The following is a 21789-nucleotide window of genomic DNA, read 5'->3' as shown; positions in this document are numbered from 1 at the left end:
TGTTTTTGCTCACAGAAGAGATTTGGAACTATTACTGGCCCAGCACCCCTTTGATGTGACTTTTCAATTTTTCCTATATTCTGCCCACAGAATAGATGTGACATACGGTGGGACCCAGTACCTACATGATGTAACTCCTCTTCTGCCTGGGCCTTGCCCTCAGGAGATATTACAATATATTACTGGACCCAGCAACTAAGTGATTTGACTGTCCTGTTTTGCCCTGCTTTCTGGGAGGATTGTGACATAATTGCCTGGTCCAGTACCTAGGTGATGTGACTCTTTTCCTGCCTGGGCCTAGTCCACAAGGGACATTGTGACATATTGCTGGACCTAGCATCCAAGTAATTGTGACTTTCCTGCCTGGTTGTGACGTATTGCTGAACCCAGCACCCAGGTGATGTGGCTCTTCTGCCTGGGTTTTATTCTTAGGGGTTTGTGACATATCTCTGCGTTCATCAAGTATTTGATGAGAACTCTCCTCTCTGATGTGGGCTTTGCCCAAAAGAAAGATAGTAAAATATCTCTTGACCTACCACCTAAGTGGTGTGTCTCTCCTCTATTGCTAGTGCTCTGCTCAGAGTGAAATTGTGATGTATTGCTGAGTCTAGCAGCTAGGTAATAAGATTCTTCTATATGGGCCCTGCCCAAAGGGGGTGTTATGACATATCCTTTTATTTATTACCTAGGCAAAGTGACTGTCTTTATTTGCCTGGACCCTAACCAAAAAGAGAATTGTGACATAGCACTGGATCCAGCACCTTGGTGCTTTTTTTTTTTTTTTTGCCTGGAGCCTGCATATTTTGGGTATTGTGACGTACTGCTGAGCTCAACACCCAAGGGATGAGAGACTTTTCTGGGCCCTGTCTACAGTAGCCCTTGTGACATATGTCTGCATCTTTCACTTTGGGGCTGTGATTTCCCTCTTTTTCTTGCACCCTGCTCAAATGGAAAATTGCAATATATCACAGGGCCCAGCAAACCAGGTGATGTGTCTCGTCTCATTTGGCCTTGCCCACAGGGAGCACTGGAATATATTGCTGGTCCCAGTGCCCAGGGGATTTGACTCTTTTGCCAGTTCCCTGCTCTCAGAAGGGTATCGTAACATATCTTTGGCCAGGTACCTGGGTGATGGGACTCTCCAGCTGGGTCCATGCTTTCATGGAAGATTGTGACATATCCCTGGCAGAGAGGCAGTCGATGTGTCTCTCTGCTTGCTCCATGCTCACGGATGGGATTGTGAAACACATCTTAGCCCAGCTCACATATGCAATGAGGACTGTCGTATCTTGAGCCAGCCAATAAGAGTGATACCATGTATGTTAGGTAACCTTAAGGAAATGGGTAAGATTCTGGGTCTTCTCTCTATACTAAGGTCATAGAGGATTACCACTCTTTTGCATGTTGTATAAAACCTTCATTTGGTGCAGAGAATGTTATCACAGAGCCCAGCAAAAATATGAGACTGTGGTTTTTGTATGCACTCTCCACCAAGTGCTAGGATTGTCACCCTTTAAACATGGAAAGAACCCACTGGTGAGGTCCTTAATCTTACACCTGGGCACAGTCCATAGTTGGAATAGTGACTATCATATGTAATCATCTGGCTAAAGTTGGGATGGTGACTCATTTCTAGATCATAGGCAGGCAAGGCCTCTCATATCTGGACCCAACCAATTGGAGAGATGTTGACTGTCATACTTGGGCTTAGTGCTACAGGTTCAAACATGGGTCTATACCAACAAGAAGGTCTCAGTGGATTTCCAACTCTCATGCATACCATATAAAACCCTCAGATAATACAGAGGGTGTCTTAACATGGCCCCACACAGAGGCAACATTGTGACACTTGTATGCACACCCAGCCAACAGTAAAGATTGTTATCCTCACACATGAATGCAGCCCCCTGTTGAGGTTTGGAATCTGACACCCAGAAAGAGTCAGAAGTTGGAAAATTGACTCTCGTGCATGGATTTCATCCATAGGTGGGTTGGTGTCCCTGAGACCAACATTCAGCACACTTGTGAGCCTGTGAGTCCACTAAAACAGTCTGCACAAAAAAATTGAGGCACTAATTCACAGATACAGTTCACTACTGACACTGTGACTCCTGTGCTTGGTCTCAACATACAGGTGGTGTTTACTCTCGTATTGAAAACTGGGATGTGTCTGGGAGTGTTAATCTCATCTGTGGACCTTTGTGCAGATGGAACTGTGACATATGCCTCTGCCCATCACCTGATTTGACTCTTCTGCCTGGGACCAGACAACAGATGGGACTGTGACATCACTGGACCTAGCATTTAAGTAATGTGACTCCATTTGTCTGCCTTGGTGCTGCCGATAGGGGGCATTGTGACATGTTGCTGGGAATTGCACCCAGGTGATGTGAGCCTACTCCCCTGCCTTGGGGCTGCCCCCAAAACACATTGTAACATATCACTAATCTCTGCACTCAGGTTCTGTGACTCTCCTGTCTGTGCCCTGCCCACATGGATTATTGTGACATATTGCTGGGTCCAACACCCAGGTGATGTAACTCTCCTGCTTGAGTCCTGCCTTAAGTCCAGGGGGCATTGTGAAATATCTCTGCACTCATCATTCTGGTGATTTGACTCTCTTCTTGCCAGGTCTCTGCTCACAGGGGGGATTTTGATGTATTGCTAAGTCCAGCACCTAGCTAATGTAAGTTTTCTCTTCTTAGGTTCTGCCTGTAGAAAAGATTGTAACATAATGCTGGGCCCAACTTCAAGGTGGCATTACTTTTTTGACTTGGCCTTGCTCTCAGAAGACATTATAACATACTGCTGGGCCCAGAACCAAGGTTATGTTAAGTCTTCCTCCTAAAACCTACCCACAGAAGACATCGTGACTTATCTCTGGGCCCATCAACTATTTGATGTGACTGTACTCTTATCTGAGATTTTTTAATAAAAGAGATTTTGACATATCTTTGGGCCCGGCACCTAGGTGATTTGACTCTTCTCCTGCCTGAGCCATGACCAGAGATAGAGAGTGACTTATTGCCTGAACCAGCACACAAATGTAATTATTCTGATTTCTTCCCAAAGAAGTAATTATGACATATTTTTGAGCCCATCACCTAAATGATACAATTTTTTTTTTTTCCTGACCCTTGCCCACGGAGGTGATTGTGAAATACAGGTGGGCTCAGCCCTTAGGTTATGTGACTCCTCTTTTTTTCTGAGCCCTATCCACAATGGGCATTGTGACATATCTCTGGGCCCGTCACCTAGGTGATGTGACTCTATTTTCTGGGCCTTCACTCAGGGTATATTATGATATATGCCTATATCTAGCACCTAGGTAATATGACTCTCCTATTCTGCATGGGCCGTGCATATATTGTGTACTGTGACGTATTTCTGGGTCCAGCACCTAGGTGATTTTGCCCTCCAGCATAGCCCCATTTGCCCTCAGGATTATAAGATATCTTTCTATTCATCACCTACATGATGTGACTCTTTGCTTTTGTCCTGCCAAAAGGGATTGTTACATTTCACTGAACCCAGCACCTAGGTAATGTGACTCTCCTCTTATGATTGGGACTTAGAATTTTTGGTAGTGTGACGTACTGCTGAGCTTAACACCTAGGCAGTTGGAGGCTCTTGCCTGGGCCTGGCTCAGAGTTGCCCTGTGACATAATTTTGCATCAATCATCTGGGAGATGTGACTTTTCTTTTCTACCTTCACTCTGCCCAAAGGGAAAATTGTCACATATCACTGGGCTCAGCAACCAGGTATGTGTCACTCCTGCTTGTGACTTGCCAACAGAGAGCATTGTGACATACTCCTGAGCCAATCACACTGGTGATGGGACTCTGCTTCATGTGACTTGCTTTCAGGAGGAAATTGTAACATATCCCTGGTTGAGCACCCAGGTAATGTGACCCCTCCTGCCTCACCCCTGCCCTCTGGAAAGATTGTGACACATCCCTGGCCTATCACTGAGGTGATGTGACTCTTCTGTTGGCTCTCCGTGGACAGTTGGGATTTTGAATATACCTTGGCAAACTTGACAGGTGTGATGAGGACTCTCATACCGCAAACCAGCAAATAGAGGAGATACTGTCTTTCATAAGTAGGCTTTAAAAACTGGGTAGCATTCTGAATCTCTTCTTCACACAAAGGTCATAGAGGATTACCACTGTCTTGCATATAATATAAAGCCCTCCGGTAGTCCACACAGTGTCATCAAAAGGTGCAAAGCACAGATGAAATTGTGCTTTTCACATGCACACCAACCACTGGGATTCTCACCCTAACACATTGATGAAACCCACTGGAGAGGTCCCAAATCTAAAATATAGATGCAGTCCAGAGTTGGAAATGTGAGTGTCACATGTGAACATCCAGCCACAAGACAGTAACAATTTTAACTGAAGACTGCTTTGTTATGGTGACTGATTTCTTCCTTTTCTCTTTTCTTTTGAGACAGAGTCTCGCTCTGTCACCCAGGCTGGAGTGCAGTGGCGCGATCTCAGTCACCACAACCTCCGCCTCCCGGGTTCAAGCAATTCCCCTGCCTCAGCCTCCAAAGTAGCTAGGATTACAGGCACGTGCCACCACCCCCAGCTAATTTTTTGTGTTTTAGTAGAGACGGGGTTTCACTATGTTGGCCAAGATGGTCTCCATCTCCTGACCTCGTGATCCACCCACCTCGGCCTCCCAAAGTGCTGGGATTACAGCGTGAGCCACCGTGCCTGGCTGGGTATGGTGACTCATTTCTTTTTCTTTTTCTTTTTTTTTTTTGAGATGGAGTCTCGCTGTGTTGCCCAGGCTGGAGTGTAATGGCATGATCTCCGCTCACTGTAAGCACTGCCTCCTGGGTTCACGCCATTCTCCTGACTCAACCTCCTGAGTAGCTGGGACTACAGGCGCGCGTCGCCACACCTGGCTAATTTTTGTATTTTTAGTAGAGATGGCGTTTCACCACGTTGGCCAGGCTGGTCTCGAACTCCTGACCTTGTGATCCACCTGCCTCTGCCTCCCAAAGTGCTGGGATTACAGGCGCCCGGCCAATGGTGACTCATTTCTAAACCCAGCACACAGGCAGGTGAGGATTCTCCAATCTAGATCTATCCAATTGGAGACATATTTACTTGCATATCCAGGCTTAGAACCATTGGTATGATTATTTGTCTATATCATCACAAAGGTTGCAAAGAAGACTGTGACTCATGCATACTGTATGAAACACTTGAATAGTGCTGAGTGCTGAGCTCAGCACACAGGTGACATTGTGACATTTAGATGTACATTCAACAGACAGTAAAGATTGTTGTCATTCTACATGAACACAGTCCACTGTTGAGATTCTGAATCTCACACCCAAAGTCAGTCGAAAGTTGGAAAATTGACTGCATACGTGGCTGAATCTCATACGTGGATTCAGTCCACAGGTGGGTTGCTGACTTTCAGACCAAGATTTAGCACACCCGTGATGTTGTGAATCCATGGAGGAGACAAAGTCTGCAGGAGAAATTTAGACTCCCAAACACATATCTAGTCCACCACTGAGATTGTGACTTGTGTACTTATGTTGTGGGAAATTAAGGAACCGGAGAGATCGAATGAAGGGCAGGAAGTGTTTAAGGTGTGTACTGGCTCAGTGGACATGTGTCCTGAAAGTCTGAGCCCCGAACAAAGAACTCAGTTGTTTTTAAGTATTTTGAGGCGGGCACTATGTGAAGCAGGAAGCAGGCTTACAGAAGCAAGAACAAAGGCTGCTGTGATATTTTTGCAGCATGTCTTACATCTTTGGGAAAACTTGGTTTGTAGCTTATGCTTATTTGTTTTGTGACCTTGCAGCTAAGAAAGGAACTAGCTTATAGACCCTACAAAATATGTGGAGCATACATATGGTTAATGTTTTTTGGGACAGGCAGTTAATATTTTTTTTAAACTTTAACTTTGTGGGGGGCTATGTAAATTTTTTTCAGCCTTGGTTAATACAACAATTCATTCTATGAGCTATTATTATTTGTCTATTACTATAATCTTTACCATTATTACTTATGCTATTATTTTGTTATTTTCTTAATTTCTTACTTCACTTGTACCCAACTTACAGTGAGCAGTGACTCTCATACTAAGAACCAGGAAAGGTGTGAGATTGGTAGTCTCGTCCCTGGACCTCCTGCAGGTGTGATTTTAACATACACCTCTGCTCAGCACCTGAGTGATTTGACTCTCCTGCCTGAGTCCAGCTTGCAAATGAGATTGTGACATATTACTGGACCCAGCACCTTGGTAATATGACTATCCTCCTGCTTTGGCACTGCCCACAGAAGGTATTGAGACATATTGCTGGGCCCAGCACTTTTATGATTTGACTCTGCTGCTTGTACCCTGCTTTCAGGAAGGGATTGTAGCATATCTGGCCGAGCACCTAGGTGATGTGACTCTCTTGCCTGGTGCCTGCCCTCAGGGAATATTGTGATATATTTTATGATCCAGATCAAGGTGCAATAGTAACTATTGTAACTTGAGTCAGCCAATAGGAGAGATACTGTCTCTTGTAGCTAGGCTTAGGGTAATAGGTAAAATTCTGGGTCTCCTCTTTGTATGAAGGTCATAAAGAATTACCATTCACTCACATACCTTATAAAGCCCTCAAGTGTTACAGATAGTGTAATTACAGGGCCCAGCACACAGGTGAGATTGTTTTTTCTATGCACACCCTGCCAACTGTTAGGATTGTCATCCTCACACATTGAAAGAGCCCACTTGTGAGGTTCTAAACTACACACATGTATGAGGTCTACAGTTGAAATTGTGATTGTCATATATCAACGTCCTGCTGCAGTTGAGACGATGATTCATTTATAAACCCAGCTCATAGGTAGGTGAGAACTCTCATATCTGAACCCAGCCAATTGAAGGAATGTTAACTCTTCTACTTGCTCTTAGGTCCACAGGTACAATCATGGGTCCATACCAGCATGAAGGTCTCATACCAAATTTATTTTTTTGTTTTGTTATTACTATTTTTTCGAGACAGTCTCTCTCTCGAGAGGCTGGAGTATAGTGGTGTCATCTCAGCTCACTGAAACCACTGCCTTCTGGGTTCAAGCAATTCTTCTGCCTCAGCCTCCTGAGTAGCTGGGACTACAGGCGTGCACCACCACACCCGGCTAATTTTTGTATTTTTAGTAAGATGGACTTTCACCATCTTGGCCAGGCTGATCTTGAACTCCTGAACTCGTGATCTACCTGCCTTGGCCTCCCAAAGTGCTGGGATTACAGGTGTGAGCCACCGCACCTGGCCAACAGATTGCCACATTCTAAAGCCCTTGGGTGGTACACAGTGTGTTTTTAACAGGGCCCAGCACACAGGTCAGATTGTGTTACTTGTATACATACCCAGCCAATTGTAAAGATTGTCATCTTTTATAAACACAGTTCATTGCTCGGGTTCTGAATATCACATCTGAAGGTGGTGGAAAGTTGGGAAATTGACTCCCCTACATCAATTCCATTCACAGAATGATGAGTGACTCAGGACCAAGATTTAGCACATTTGTGAGGCTGTGACTCTGCTACAGGTACGCAGTCCACAGGGGAGATCAAGGCTCTCATGCACGAATCTATCCACTGTTAATATTGTGACTTGTATACTTAGAAAGAAAATACAGGGGATGTTGACTCTCTTACCAAGAACTAGGACATATGCAAGATTGTTAATCTCATCCCTAGACCTTTTTGCAGGTGTGATTATGACATATGCCTCTTCTCAGCACCTGAATGATTAGACTCTTGCCTGCACCCAGCCCACAGATGGAAATTGTGACATACTGCTGAACCCCAACCTAGGTGATGTGACTCTATTCTTTTTCCTTGGTACTTCCCACAGGAGCATCTTGACAGATTGCTGGACCTTGCACCCAAGTGATGTGAGTCTCCTCTACTGCCTTGGTGCTTTCCACAGGGGACATTGTGACACATTGCTGGGCAGCACACCCGGGTTATGTGACTCTCCTGCCTGTGCCTTGCCCACAGGCGCCGTTGTAACATTTTACTTGGTCCAACACCCAGTTGATGTAACTCTCCTGCCTGGGCCCTGCCTACAGGGTCATTGTGTGTCATATCTCTGTTGCCATTACTGTCATGATGTGACTCTCTTCTCTTGGGATTTTATGTGTTGGCATACTTCTGGGGTCTTGCATTAGTTCTCCTAACCCACCCAACTCCTGAGATCTCACTGGGAAGCTACTGATGACCAGTTTTAGGTGTTTTCTATTAGGAGACTGCTGTTCCCTGGCAACAGCTGTCACCAATTATTACTTTAGCGAGACAGTTAACTGCCTGGCCATTACCTGATTGCCACCTGACATTTCTGGTGTGTGTGGAGTGGGGCGCCCTTTCTTGCCCTGCTTATACCAGACTAGCTACCTACTGTCACACTGCATGTGACATATGGCTGGGTCCAATACCTAAGCAAGGTGACTCTCCTGCATGGGTCCTGCCCAAAGGGTATTATGATGTATTTTTACATTCATGATTTAGGTGATGTAGCCTTCTCCTTCTGCCTGGTCTCTGCCAACATGTAGGATGGTGATGTATCACTGGACCTAGCACCTAGGTGATGTGACTCTCCTCTTTCATGGGTCCCACATATGAGTACTGTGACATATCACTGGGCCAAACATGTAGAATTTGGGAGGTACCTGTCTATGCCCTGCAAACAGGGCTCTAGCCCTATGACTCTCAAGACCCTGGTGACATATCTCTGTATTCCTCACCAAGGAGATGTGACTCCTTTACAGCCTGCACCTGGCCCACAGGGGAGACTGTGACAATAACATTGACTCGGCAACAGGGTGATGTGCTTCCTTTTCCTGGGCCTTGCTCCCAGGGAGCATTGTGACATGTCTCTGGGCTCAGCACCCAGATGCTGTGACTCTGCTGCCTGTGCCCTGCTTTCAGAACAGGATTGTAACATATCCCTGGCTGATCATCCAGCTGATGTTACTCTTCTGACTGGTTCCTGCCATCAGGGAAAATTGTGACATATTCCCGGCCTAGTGCCCAGGTGATGTCACACTCCTGCTTACTCTCTATCAACAGGTGGGATTGTAAAATATATCCTTGTTCAGCTCATGGGTGAGATGATAACTCTCATGCCTCAAACCAGCCAATAGGAGAGATACTGTTTCTTGAAGCTAGACTTAGGGAAATGAGTAAGATCCTGGATCTCCTCTGTATGAATATCATAGTGGATTACCAGTCTCTCACATATATAACTTTTTCAGGTGGTACAGACAGTCTCATCACAGGACCCAGGACACAGGTGAGATTGTGTTTTTCATATGCACACTCTATCAGCCATTAGGATTTTGCCCTCACACATGGACAGAGCCTACTGGTAAGGTCTTGAATCTCACATGTGGATGGAGTTGAAATTGTGACTGTTATTTGTGAACATCTGGCTGTAGTTGGGGTGGTGATTCATTTCTAATCTAGCTCCGAGGCAGGTGAGGACTCTTATTTTTCATTTTTATTTTATTTATTTTATTTTTTGGAGACTAAATCTCACTCTGTCAACCAGGCTGATGTATAGTAGTTCAATAATGGCTCACTGCAACCTCTACCTCCCGGCTTTAATTGATTCTCCTGCCTCAGCTTCCTGGGTAGCTGGGATTACAGATGTGCCCCACCGCACCGGGCTAATTTTTGTATTTTTAGTAGAGATGGGGTTTCACCATGTTGGCCAGGCTGGTCTCGGACTCCCGACCTCAAGTGATCCACCTGCCTTGGCCTCCCAAAGTGCTGGGATTACAGGCATGAGCCACCATGCCTGTCCTCTTTTATGTGGAACCAGCCAGTGATAGAGATGCTGACTCTCATACCTGGGCTTAGAGACACAGGTACAATCATGGGTGTATACCACCATGAAGGTCATAGAGTGGTTTGCAACTCTCGTTAATACTGTAGAAAGCTCTCGTGTGGTACTGAGAGAGCCTAGAACACAGGCAAAATTGTGACACATATACACACCCAGCCAACAGTAAAAATTGTTGTCTTTACACATGAACACAACACACTGTTGAGGTCCTGAGTCTCTGTCATGAAAACAGTCAAAAGTTGGAAATTTGACTTTTTTTTTTTTTTTTTTAAGAGTTTCACTCACTCTGACACACAGGCTGGAGTGCTGTGGTGCACTCTCAGCTCCTGCAACCTCCACTTTCTGGGTTCAAGCAATTCTCGTGCCTCAACCTCCTGAGTGGCTGGAATTACAGGCATGTGCCACCACGCCCAGCTAATTTTTGTATATTTACTACAGACACGGTTTCACCATGTTGCCCAGACTGCTCTCAAACTCCTGGCCTCAAGTCCTGCCTTGACCTCCCAAAGTGCTGGGATTATAGACATGAGGCACCACCCCCAGCCTGGAAACTTGACTCTTATATGTGGATTCAGTTCACAGTATTTAGCACATCTGTGAGTCTTGTGACTCCAGTAAGGGTACATAGTCTGAAGGAAAACCTCAGACTCTCATAAACAAGTTGAGTGCCCCATTGAGATTGTGACTCTTGTAATTAGATCCAACATACAGGAGGTGTTGACTCTCAGATTTAGAACTGGGACATGTGTGAGATTGTTAATCTAATCTCTAAACCATCCTGCAGGTGTGACTGTGGCATATGTCTCTGCTCAGTACTTGAGTGATTTCACTCTCAAGTCTGGGCCCAGTCCATAGGTGCAATTGTGACATATCACTGAACCCAGCACATGTGACTCCATACTCCTGCCTTGGTGCTGCCCACAGGGGAGATGGTGGAATATCCCTGGGCCTTGCATCCAAGTGATGTAAGTCACCATTTCTTTAATGTCTCTGCCTATAGGGGACACTAGGGTGTCCCTGGGCTCAAAACTCAGCTTATGTGATTCTCCTATTTTTTCCCTGCCCACCTGGGCCATTGTGACATACTGCTTAGTGTAACACCCATGTAATGTAACTCTTCAGCCTTGGCCTTGCCTACACGAGCATTGTGATGTGTCTCTGCACTCATCACCCAGGTAATATGACTCCTGTCTGGTTTCTGTTCAGATGGGATATTTTTGCCTATTGCTGGGTACAGCACCTAGCTGATAGGACTCTTCCCATCTTTCTAAGGCCCACCCGCATGAAGATGTGACTTTTCACTTTGCGCTACACTAAGGTGACATTAATGTTGCCTTTGCCCTACTTTCAGAAGACATTGTGACATATTGCTGGGCCCAGCACCCAGGTGATGTGAGTCTCCTGCCTGAGCCTTGCTCACAGAGGGCATTGTGACATATTTCTGACTTCATCAACTCTTTGATGTGACTCTCCCATCTTACGTGGGCTTTGCCCATAAGAAGAAATGTGACATAGTTCTGGCACCAAAACTTAGGTGATGTGACTCTCTTCTGACAGGGTCATACCCACAGAAGAAAGATGGCTTATTGCCAAACCCAGCACACAGGTGAGGTAATCCTTCTGTCTGGTCCCTGCCCACAGGGGTTGTTTTGACATGTCTCTAAACCCATCAGCTAGATTATGTGACTGTCTTCCTGTAAACTGTACAGAGAGAATATTGTGACATATCACTTGGTCCAGAACCTATGTGATGTGACTGTCATGACTGGGCCCTGCCACTTGGGGTGATTGTGAAACAGGTGGCATGAGCACCTAGGTTATGTAATACTTTTCTTCTCTGTTAGCCCTACACACAGAGGACAATGTAGCATATCTCTGGGTCTTTCACATAAATAATTTTACTTTTTTGCCTGGGCCATGTCCTGTGACATATCGCTGGACCCAGAAACTAGGTGATGTGACTCTCCTCTACTGCTTAGGTTCTGGCAAAAAATAAAAAAATTGTGGTTTATCGCTGGGCCAGTACCTAGCTAATGTGACATTTACCTATTGTCTGGACCCTGTGTATTCTGGGTATTCTGACATATCGCTGGGCTCAACATGTAGGGAATGGGAGTACCACCTGGGCCCTGCTCACATGGGGCCTTGTGACATATCTCTTTATCCATCACCTAGGAAATGTGTCTCTCCTCTTCTGCCTGCACCTTGCCCACAAAGAAAATTGTGACATATTACTGGGCTTAGCAACCAGGTGATGTGTCTCTCCTGCCTGGGCCTGGCTGACAGAAAGCAGTGTGATATATTCCCAGGCCCAGCAAACAGGTGATGCCTAGTCCCTGGCCTCCAGGAAGATTACGGCATATTCCTGGCTCCAGAAACACAGGTTATGTGACTCTACTTATTCCCTATCCACCGGTGTAATTGTCACATTTATCTTGGCCCAGCTCACAGATGGCATAATAAGTCTCATACCTTGAACCAGCCAATAGCAGAGATCCTGTGTCTCTTAGCAAGGCTTAGGCAAATAGGTGAGTTCACGGGCCTCCTCTTTATAAAAATTATAAATGCCACTCTTGCATATTGTGTAAAAGTCTTGAATGGTACAGAAAGTGTCATTGCAGAGCCTAGCACACAGGTAACGTTGTGTTTCTCATCTGCTCACCTAAAAACCCTTAGTATTGTCACCCTCCCACAAGGATGGAGCTCACTGATGAGGTTCTTAATCTCAAACACAGTCCATAGTTGAAATTGTGACTGTCATATGTGAACATTCAGCCAGAGTTGAAATGGTGAAACAGCCAGTTGGAGACATGTTGACTCTCATACCTGGGCTTAGGGCCACAGGTACAATTATGGGTCCATACCAGCATGAAGGTCTCAGACAAGATTGTAACTCCCAGTACATAGCCCTCAAGTAGGACAGAGAATGTTCTAATAGACCTCAGGACACAGGTGAGATTGTGACACTCATAAGCATACCCAGCCAACAGTAATGATTGTCACCCTCCCACATGAACACAACCCATTGTTGAGATTCTGAATCCCACAATCAAAAAAGTGCCAAAAGTTGAACATTGTTTATTTCAGTCCACAGGTGGGTTATTGACTCTCAGACCAAGATTCACTATACCTGAAAGACTGTGACTCCACTAAGAAAACAGTCTATGAGAGGAATTGAGGCTCTTGCCCATGGATCTAGTCCACTGTTGAGATTGTGAATCATGTACTTAGGCCCAACATAAAAGAGGTGTTGATTCTCATACCTGGAATCTGGACATGTGCAGGATTGTTAATCTCATTTATGAACATTCCTGCAGCTGTGATTGTGACATATGCCTCTGCCCAGCACCTGAGTGATTCAACTCTTCTGCCTGGGCTCGGTCCACAGATTGGATTGAAACATTGCTGAACCCAGGACCTAACTAATGTAAATCTATTCTCCTGCCTTGGCACTGCCCACAGGGAACCCTGTGACATATTGCTGCACCCACCACCCAGGTTATGTGGCTCTCCTGCCTGTGCCTTGCCCACATGGGCTGTTGTGACATATTGCTGGGTCCACACCCAGGTGATATAACTCTTGCCTAGGCCCTGCTTGCAGAGAGCATTGTGACATATCTTTCTGCTCATCACACAGGTAATAAGACTGTTTCTGCCTGGTTTCTCCTTACAGGGTGTATCAAAACATTGCTAGGCCCAGCACCTAGCTGATGTGACTCTTTCTAGGTTTTGCCCACAAGGAACATTGTGACATATCACTGGGCCCAACAACAAGGTGATGTTGCCCTTTTGCTTTGGCCTTGCTCTCAGAAAGCATTGTGACATATTGCTGAACTCAGCACCGAGGTGATGTGAGTTGGTATGCCTGTACCCTGCTAACAAGAGACATTGTGACATACCTCTGGGACCGTCATCTATTTGATGTGACTCTTACCTGGGCTTCTGTTATAATAGAGATTGTGACATAACTCTGGGCCTAACAGCTAGGTAATGTGACTTTTCTTTTGCTTGAATCATGCCTAAGAAAGGGAGAGTGATGTATTACTAAGCTTATCACATACATGGTGTAATTTCTTCCGCTCGGTCTTTGCCCACAGGAATCATTTTGCTATATTTCTGATTTCATCACCTAGTTGATGTGACCCTTCATTTTTTCAGACTTGTCTGCAGTGGAGATTTGCTACATATTTCTTGGTCCAGCTCCTATGTGATGTGACTCTCCTCTCATTCCTGAGTGCATTGTAGACTACATATTGTTCATTTCTGAAATTCCCTGCTTCCTGTAGAACTGCCTGCTTTTCAGCTGCAGTTAGGGTTTGGTTTAGGAGCAGCGTAACATCCTTCCATGTGAGGTGAAACACCTGAGATAAATTTTGGAAAGCTTCTATATACTTATTGGGGGTCATCAGAAAATCAGCCTATGTCTTCCTTTATTTGGCTAAGGTCTTGTAATAAGAGAACTTGAGGTGGCTCTCAATAAGGGGGATTCTCAGATGGTTTCCCTGGAATTTGCTTTTCTAGTTCTGGTGAATAATTTTCTATAAGCCTGCCTGATACGACTTTTTAAAAAGCTGGGTTGATCTTACAACGCTTGCAAAGGTTTAGTATAAATGCCATGCCCTTGTGCAAAAGAAAATGAGTTGCTTTATTCTTCAAAGTTCCAAGGTTAAAGAAGTTCCAGTGTTACAGAATGCACTCTAGAAGGGTGCAAGCTGAAGTTGGTCTGTTGCCCATCTAGAAAAAGTGAGAATAAAAGAGTTCTTTTAGTCTCCCTTTTTTTTGAGTCTGACCAAGGGTGAAGAAACTAAGTGATGGGTTTTAGCCACAATTACCCACATAGCCTTATTTGTCCACTTGTGATTTCCCTTTGACTTTCTAGACTTGTGTGATCTGTGTGCCACCCCAAAAAATGGATTTTGGGAAAGAGTATGTAATAGTTGCCTTTGGGTAAGGCTCATTTAATGGAGGGATTGTGCTAGATGGAATTCTGTATTCTACTCTTATGCCCCATGCTAAATCATTTACCCTTAGAAAATGATTCTGGTTAACTTTTGGATGTAAAGTGCCCTTACTAATTAAGTACTATTTTAGTTAAAGACAGAATAGGTGCCTTAAAGAACAGTAGGGACCTAATGGCATTTTTCTGCTGATAGGACAGTATTCAAACTAAAATTTGACTGTGGAGGACATTTTACTCTTAATTGTTAAAGGCAGCGTTTTCTCACTCACAGAAGGGCATAGAGCCTGATTTTTAGTGGTGCAAAAAGAGAACTGGGAAGCTACAGTGTATTGCAGAAGAGTGAAAATGTGCCTCATGGAGAGAATTTCTATTTCCACTAGGGGGTGCTGTTGGCTTAGAAATGCCATGTGCTCACCAGAGGATGTGTAGAGAGAGATGTTTATTGGGTTACTATGGTATTTGCCGATGTTTCCTAACAGAACTGTTTCCCTGAATTGTAAAAATTCCCGCACATTGCATACACAGAAAAGATAAAAGACATGGTGACTGCAGATAGAAAAGGAGAAATTTTGCAACAGGATAGCTGGAGATTCTCTTTGCTAACACCTGGACGGGTGGTCAGAGGCTGGCTTTAGTCCAGAAGCCTTTGGATAACACTAGGGTGTGCCCTGGCCCGAAATTTTCAGTTGCTCCAAAACCTCTCTCAGCCCCATGTAATGACTAGGTCCTCCATGAAAGAAAACTGGTTTAAAGCATGACCAATGTGTGTATTGCGGGGGGTTCATCTTCTCCCCAGTAAGCCTCACATTTGAGTCTTCAAGAACAGTAGCCATACTAATCATATTTTTAAATGACTGTTTGGATTACCTTCCTTCCTTTAATTGTTTTCAGGAGAGAACTTATTAAAAACAGTCAAACAGGTTGCTAATTCCCATGAAGTCTGTCTTAAAAATAATTCCCTGAACAGGTGGCTCCTTCCTACTAAAACCCCCAAAATAGGAAGCTATCCAGGGGAGGACTGGCAGATAGACTTCACCCACATGCCAAAGACAAAGGGTATCCAATATCTTCTGTTATGGGTATATACTTTTGCTAACTGGGTGGAAGCATTTCCATGCCCAAAGGCCTCTAAGGTAACAAAAGTGTTAATAAAATAACTCCAGCCAGGCGCGGTGGCTCAGGCCTGTAGTCCCAGCACTTTGGGAGGCTGAGGCGAGCAGATCATGAGTTCAGAAGTTTGAGACCAGCCTGGCCAACATGGTGAAACCTCGTCATTTCTAAAAATACAAAAAAAATTAGGCGTGGTGGTGCACACCTGCAGCTGGTCTCTGGTGGAGGCCGAGCAAGCAGGAGAACTGCTTGGAACCTGGGAGGCAGAGGCTGCAGTGAGCTGAGATTGCACCACTGCACTCCAACCTGGGTGACAAAGCGAGACTTTGTCTCAGAAAAAGATATAACAAACAAACAAACTCCCTGCTTTGGTCTACCTAAATACCTTCAAAGTGACAATGGCACCTCATTTAAGGCAGCTGTCACATGGGGTCTCAAATGTGCTAGGCATAGAATATCGTCTCCATTGTGCTTAAACACCCCGATTCTCAGTAAAGGTAGAGAACAAATAATATTATCAAGAGACACCTCAAAACTTGTCATGGCCGGGCGCGGTGGCTCAAGCCTGTAATCCTAAGCACTTTGGGAGGCCAAGACGGGCGATCGCGAGGTCAGGAGATTGAGACCATCCTTGGCTAACACGTGTCCCCGCTCTACTAAAAAATATGAAAACTAGCCAAGGAGGTGGCAGGCGCCTGTGGTCCCAGCCACTGGAGGCTGAGGCAGGAGAATGGCGCGGGAACCTGGGAGGCGTGAGCTAAGTGAGCTGAGATCCGCCACTGCACTCCAGCCTGCTGAGCCAGACCCTGGGCCTCAAAAAAAAAAAAAAAACAAAAAACAAAACAAAAAAAAAAAAACTCTGTCATTCTTCTTCCCATGGTCTTACTTTGGGTGGGCAGCCATGCCCCAAGTTAGGGTCTAGCTGGGGCATGGTGGCTCTTCAGCCCTGTAATCCTAGCACCTTTGGGAGCCCCAGGCAGGATCCCAAGGTCAGGAGAGACTGAGACCCATCCTGGCTAATACTGACAAGTTGAAACCCCATCTCTTATTAAAAAAATACAGAAACAAAATAAGCTGGGCATGGTGGTGAGCACCTATAGTTCCAGCTACTCAGGAGGCTGAAGTGGGAGAATGACATGAACCCAGGATGCGGAGCTTGCAGTGAGCCGAGATCGTGCCACTGCACTCCAGCCTGGGAGACGGAGCGGGACTCTGTCTCAAACAAACAAACAAAACCAAAATTAGGTCTAAGCTCTATAAATGGCCTTTTCTTACCAATGATTTTTCTATTAAAACAGAAAACTTAATTTGGTTAGGTATGTAACCTCTCTGGCTCACTTCCAACAAAAATTAACACAACTAGCAGTAGCCTAACCCCCAAAAATAGGACCACCTTTATTTAACCCAGGAGATTTGCTATTAGTAAATCTCATACCTCTCTCTCTCTTTCCTTAAGCCCAAGCTGGGAAGGGCCCTACACTGTTCTTTTTTCAACCCCCTCTTCCCTTGGCAATAAAAGTTACAGGCATCTGCTGGGCATGGTGGTTCATAACTGTAATCCCAGCACTTTGGGAGGCCAAGGTGGGCGAATAACCTGAGGCCAGGAGTTTGAGACCAGCCTGGCCAACATGGTGAAACCTCGTCTCTACTAAAAATACAAAAATTAGCTGGGCTGCATGGTGCGGGGCTGTGATTTCAGCTACTCGGGAGGCTGAGGCAGGAGAAACACTTGAACCCAGGAGGCTGAGGTTGCAGTGAGCCAAGATCACACCACTACACTTCAGCCTGGGTGACAGAGCAAGACTCCATCTCAGAAAAAAAAAGAAAAATTATAGATATCAACTCTTGGATACATCACACTCAAGTCAAGGCCTGAAGAACTGAGGGAGAAACCCCTTACAAGCCCAGAGGAATGAATGTCCTGAATATCAGTGTGAAGAAATAGAAAATCTTAAGCTGAAAATTATAAAAGATAAGTAACTGAGGGCTACTCATCTTACTCACTGCTACCTCATCGGATACTTTTTGTCATTTCTATTTTTCCTCTCTAAGATTGCCATCAACTCTTAAAACTTCTCTTTTAACACATATTTACAAGAAAATTTTAAGTATTCATAGGATTGCATTCATAACTTCATAGAACCCCAAAGGGAAATTCTATATCTTGATGAATAAAATTTATAAATAAAAATTATCTACTACATCACTCTTGTGGGAGCTGCTAAAGTCACTCTATTTGTAGTAGAACTATACACTATGGCACTCACAGTGTGGAATTCTACTTGTAAAATTTGAATTGCCATAATACTTTGCCTAATTATCATTTTTATAAAAGGAATAATAATTGAATAATTGTAGAAAAAATTTAGTCAAGGTTGCTTTGCTTAATTATTATCCTCATAGCAAGGGTAATAGTTACAGACAAGAAATAAGCAGGAAAGTTATACTATCACTGAGCTTGATAGGACTTTTTTTTAAAGATTGGCAATATGATGCACTCTAAGCTATGGAAAGAAGGTTATAAATAAGATTTTATAAGCAAGGCTTGTATGGTAAATTCTTATCCTAAAAAGTCTGGTTTTGAAGGATATTTAAGACAAGTCAGAAAGTTTAAGAATGTTGTAAAATAATCTGTGGAAGTCATGAATGAACTTAATAAAGGAGAGAAATTGCCTAGATTAACACAAGTTACTTTAGCCACTGAATAGCGTATTTCTCTCAATCATATTGCAAGTTATAAAAAATTGCCTGAACCTAAAATTATCTCCTGATGGCAAGCCAAGGGGATAAATATATGTGTTTCTCAAAGAAAAATGTTACTTTTATATTAATGTTTCTGGTAATGTATAGCAACATCTAGTGGAGGCCTACCCCTATTACAAATATATTGAAATAACTAACAGATATCAAACTCTACTGTCATAGTTATGACCTATAATACTCTCACTAATAATAATAATCTTAATACTCATGTTAAAACCCTATATTCTAAAACTTCTTGTAAAATTTATCTCTTTTTACCTAGAAGAAAACTCCAAATGGCGCTGCAAACAGAACCACCTGTGGACATGTCATTCTTCTGAGAACACTTAAATAAACCTCAGGAGGAGTCTCAGCTGCTGTTCCCCCACACGACACCCCTTTTCAGCAGGAAGTAGCCAGAAAGATTCATTGTCCAACACCCCCAATAGCAGTTAGAATACCATCTTCTGAGGGGTGAATATAGGAGTTAAAAAAAAATTATTTTAGGCAGTTAACAAGGGTACAAGAGTTCTTGGTGGAATTTTCCTTCAATGAAAAGCAACCAAAAAACCATTTCTTTTCTAAAAGAAAGCAGCCTGAAAAGTCAAACTGCAAGCATAGATAAGCAAGCTGGAAGTTTGCATATGTAAATGCGGGCAGCTGTACTAAAAGCCAAGTACACTCAAAATGGTGATTCCCTCTCCCTTTACTTTGTCACCATGTGTGTGGGTGTCATGGTACCGGCCAGGTAGAGGCCACATTTGCATAATAAGATTAGCGTGGGAGGGCCAGTTTCCTCGTGTGCTAAGTAAATGCCACACCTGGTCAAACCAATTTCCTGGGCCATATATAAATCAATCACCACCTCCTCAAGCCTCTCTATAAAATTGATCACATTCTGCTCCAAACCTGGAAACCTGCTATGGTGACCCACTTTCTCCACAGGAGGAAGCTCTCTCTCTCCCTCTCTCCTGTCTTTTGTGTATTAAACTTTCTGCTCCTTAAACTCATTCCGTGTGTGTGTTCGAGTCATTACTCTTCTCAGAGCAGGACAACAAACTTCGGGTGTTTCTCCAGACAATGAAGCCACTTCACTATGACTCTGCTGCATGTGCTCTGCTTTCAGGAGAGGATTGTAACATATCTGTGGCTGAGCACCTAGGTGATATGACTCTCCTGCTTGATTTCTGCCCTAAGGGAAGACTGTGACATATCCTTGGCCAAAAACCTACATGGTATGATTCTTCTCACAACCCACAAGTGGGTTTGTGACATACATTTTAGCCAGCTCACAGGTGTATTGATTACTCTCATACTTCAAACCAGCCAATAGAAGAGATACTGTCTTACATAGCTAGACTTAGGAAAGAAAGTAAGATGATAAGTCTCCTCTTTGTATGAAGGTCATAAAAAGTTACCACTCTTACATATCATATAAAGCCCTCAAGTGGTACAGAAAGTGTCATCACAGGGCACACTAAATAAGTGAGGTTATGTTTCTCATATGTACACCTCACAAACTGTTAATATTGTCACCCTCACACACATAGACAGTGCCCACTGGGGAGGTCCTTATTCTCACATGTTGACACAGCTCACAGTTTGGACTGTGATTGTCACATGTAAACATCCAGCTACAGTTGAAATGGCAACTCATTTCTAATTCTGGCAGGTTAGATCTGTTCTATGTAGACACATTGAATTGGAGAGATGTTTACTCTCTTATTTGAGCTTTGGGCTACAGGTAGAATCATGGGTTCATATAAACACAAAAGTCTTAGAGCAGATTGTGACTTTAATGTATATTGTATAAAGCCCTCAGGTGTTACAGAGGGTGTCCTAACAAAGCATGGAATACAGGTGAGATTATGATACTTATATATACACCCGGCCAACAGTAAAATTGTCATTCTTCTACATGAACACAGGCCACTGTTGAGGTTCTGAATCTCACGTCTAAAAAAGTTGAAGTTGAAAAATTAACTCATACATGGCTTTGGTTCATAGGTGGGTAGGTGACCTTCAGAATAAGATCAAGCGTATCTGTGAGGCTTTGACTCCATTAAAAGGACATAGTCTGCAGGAGGGATTGAAGCTCTTGTGGATGGATTCAGTAAAGTGTTGAGACTGTGGGTCATACACTTAGACCCAACGTACAGGAGGTGGTGCCTGTCATTCCTGGAACCTGGACATGTGCAGGATTCTTAATTTCATGCCTGGACCTTTCTGCAGCTGCGATTGTGACATACACTTCAGCCTAGCACTTGAGCAATTTTACTCTCCTGCTTGGGCTCAGCCAACAAATTGAATGGTGATGTATTGCTGCACCCAGCACTTAGTCGATGTGAATTTATTCTCTTGCCTTAGTTTTGCCAACAGGGAGAATTTTGACATATGACTGTTCTTCACACTTAGGTTATATGACTCTCTTCTCTATGCCTTGCCCACAGGGGCCACCAGGCCCCTGTGGGGGATTTAATCCCCCAGCCTGTGCTCTGCCTACAGAAGGCATTGTGACGTATCTTTCCACCCATGGCCCAGGTAATGAGACTCTCTTTATTTGCATGGTTTCTACTTACAAGTGGAATTGTAACATATCACTGAGCCTAGCACCTCACTGATGTGACTCCTCTTCCTAGATTCTGCCTACAGAGGACATTGTGACATATCATTGGGCTCAACATCAAAGTGACATTACTCGTTTGTCTCGGTCTTGACCTCAGAAAGCACTGTGACATATTGCTGGACCCAGTACCAAGGTGATGTGAGCCTTCTCCCTGGATGCTGTTTCGGAGCTATTGTAACATACCTAAGGACCCATTGCCTATTTGATGTGGCTCTCCTCTATTACCTGAACTTTGCCCATGAGAAAAGTTGTGATATACCTCTAGGCCCAGCACTGAGATGTTGGCACTCTTCTCCTGCCTGTGCCATGCCTACAGAAATGAAAGTGACTTATCACTGTGCCCAGCAAACACATGATGTGACTCTTCTGCCTGGCCTGTGCCCACAGGAATTATTGTGATATACCTCTAGGCTCATCACCTAAATAATATGACTATCCTCTTTTTTCTTAAACCTGACCACATTGGGGAATGTCACACATTG

General features: G+C 44.2%; 2 long non-coding RNA genes across 2 annotated transcripts in view; both read left to right on the top strand.

The window, feature by feature from the left end:
• Window positions 1–19691, top strand: part of LOC108584967 — a 47444-nt gene extending 27753 nt beyond the window's left edge. The window contains exons 4-8 of the long non-coding RNA XR_002520700.2: window positions 2135–2607; window positions 2706–3903; window positions 7510–7917; window positions 9277–9314; window positions 18965–19691. This is a non-coding gene — a long non-coding RNA (uncharacterized LOC108584967). The remainder of the gene's footprint in view (window positions 1–2134; window positions 2608–2705; window positions 3904–7509; window positions 7918–9276; window positions 9315–18964) is intronic.
• LOC110742698 lies at window positions 10305–13138 on the top strand. Its single transcript, XR_002520702.2, has 2 exons — window positions 10305–11475; window positions 12957–13138. It is a non-coding gene; the product is annotated as an uncharacterized LOC110742698 (long non-coding RNA).
• Window positions 19692–21789: the final 2098 nt, after the last annotated feature.

Source organism: Papio anubis, chromosome 4 (assembly GCF_008728515.1).
Source record: "Papio anubis isolate 15944 chromosome 4, Panubis1.0, whole genome shotgun sequence".
NCBI classification, from domain to species: Eukaryota; Metazoa; Chordata; class Mammalia; order Primates; family Cercopithecidae; genus Papio; species Papio anubis.
Note: the sequence above shows the minus strand (reverse complement) of the source record. Positions and strands in the feature narration are given on the sequence as shown.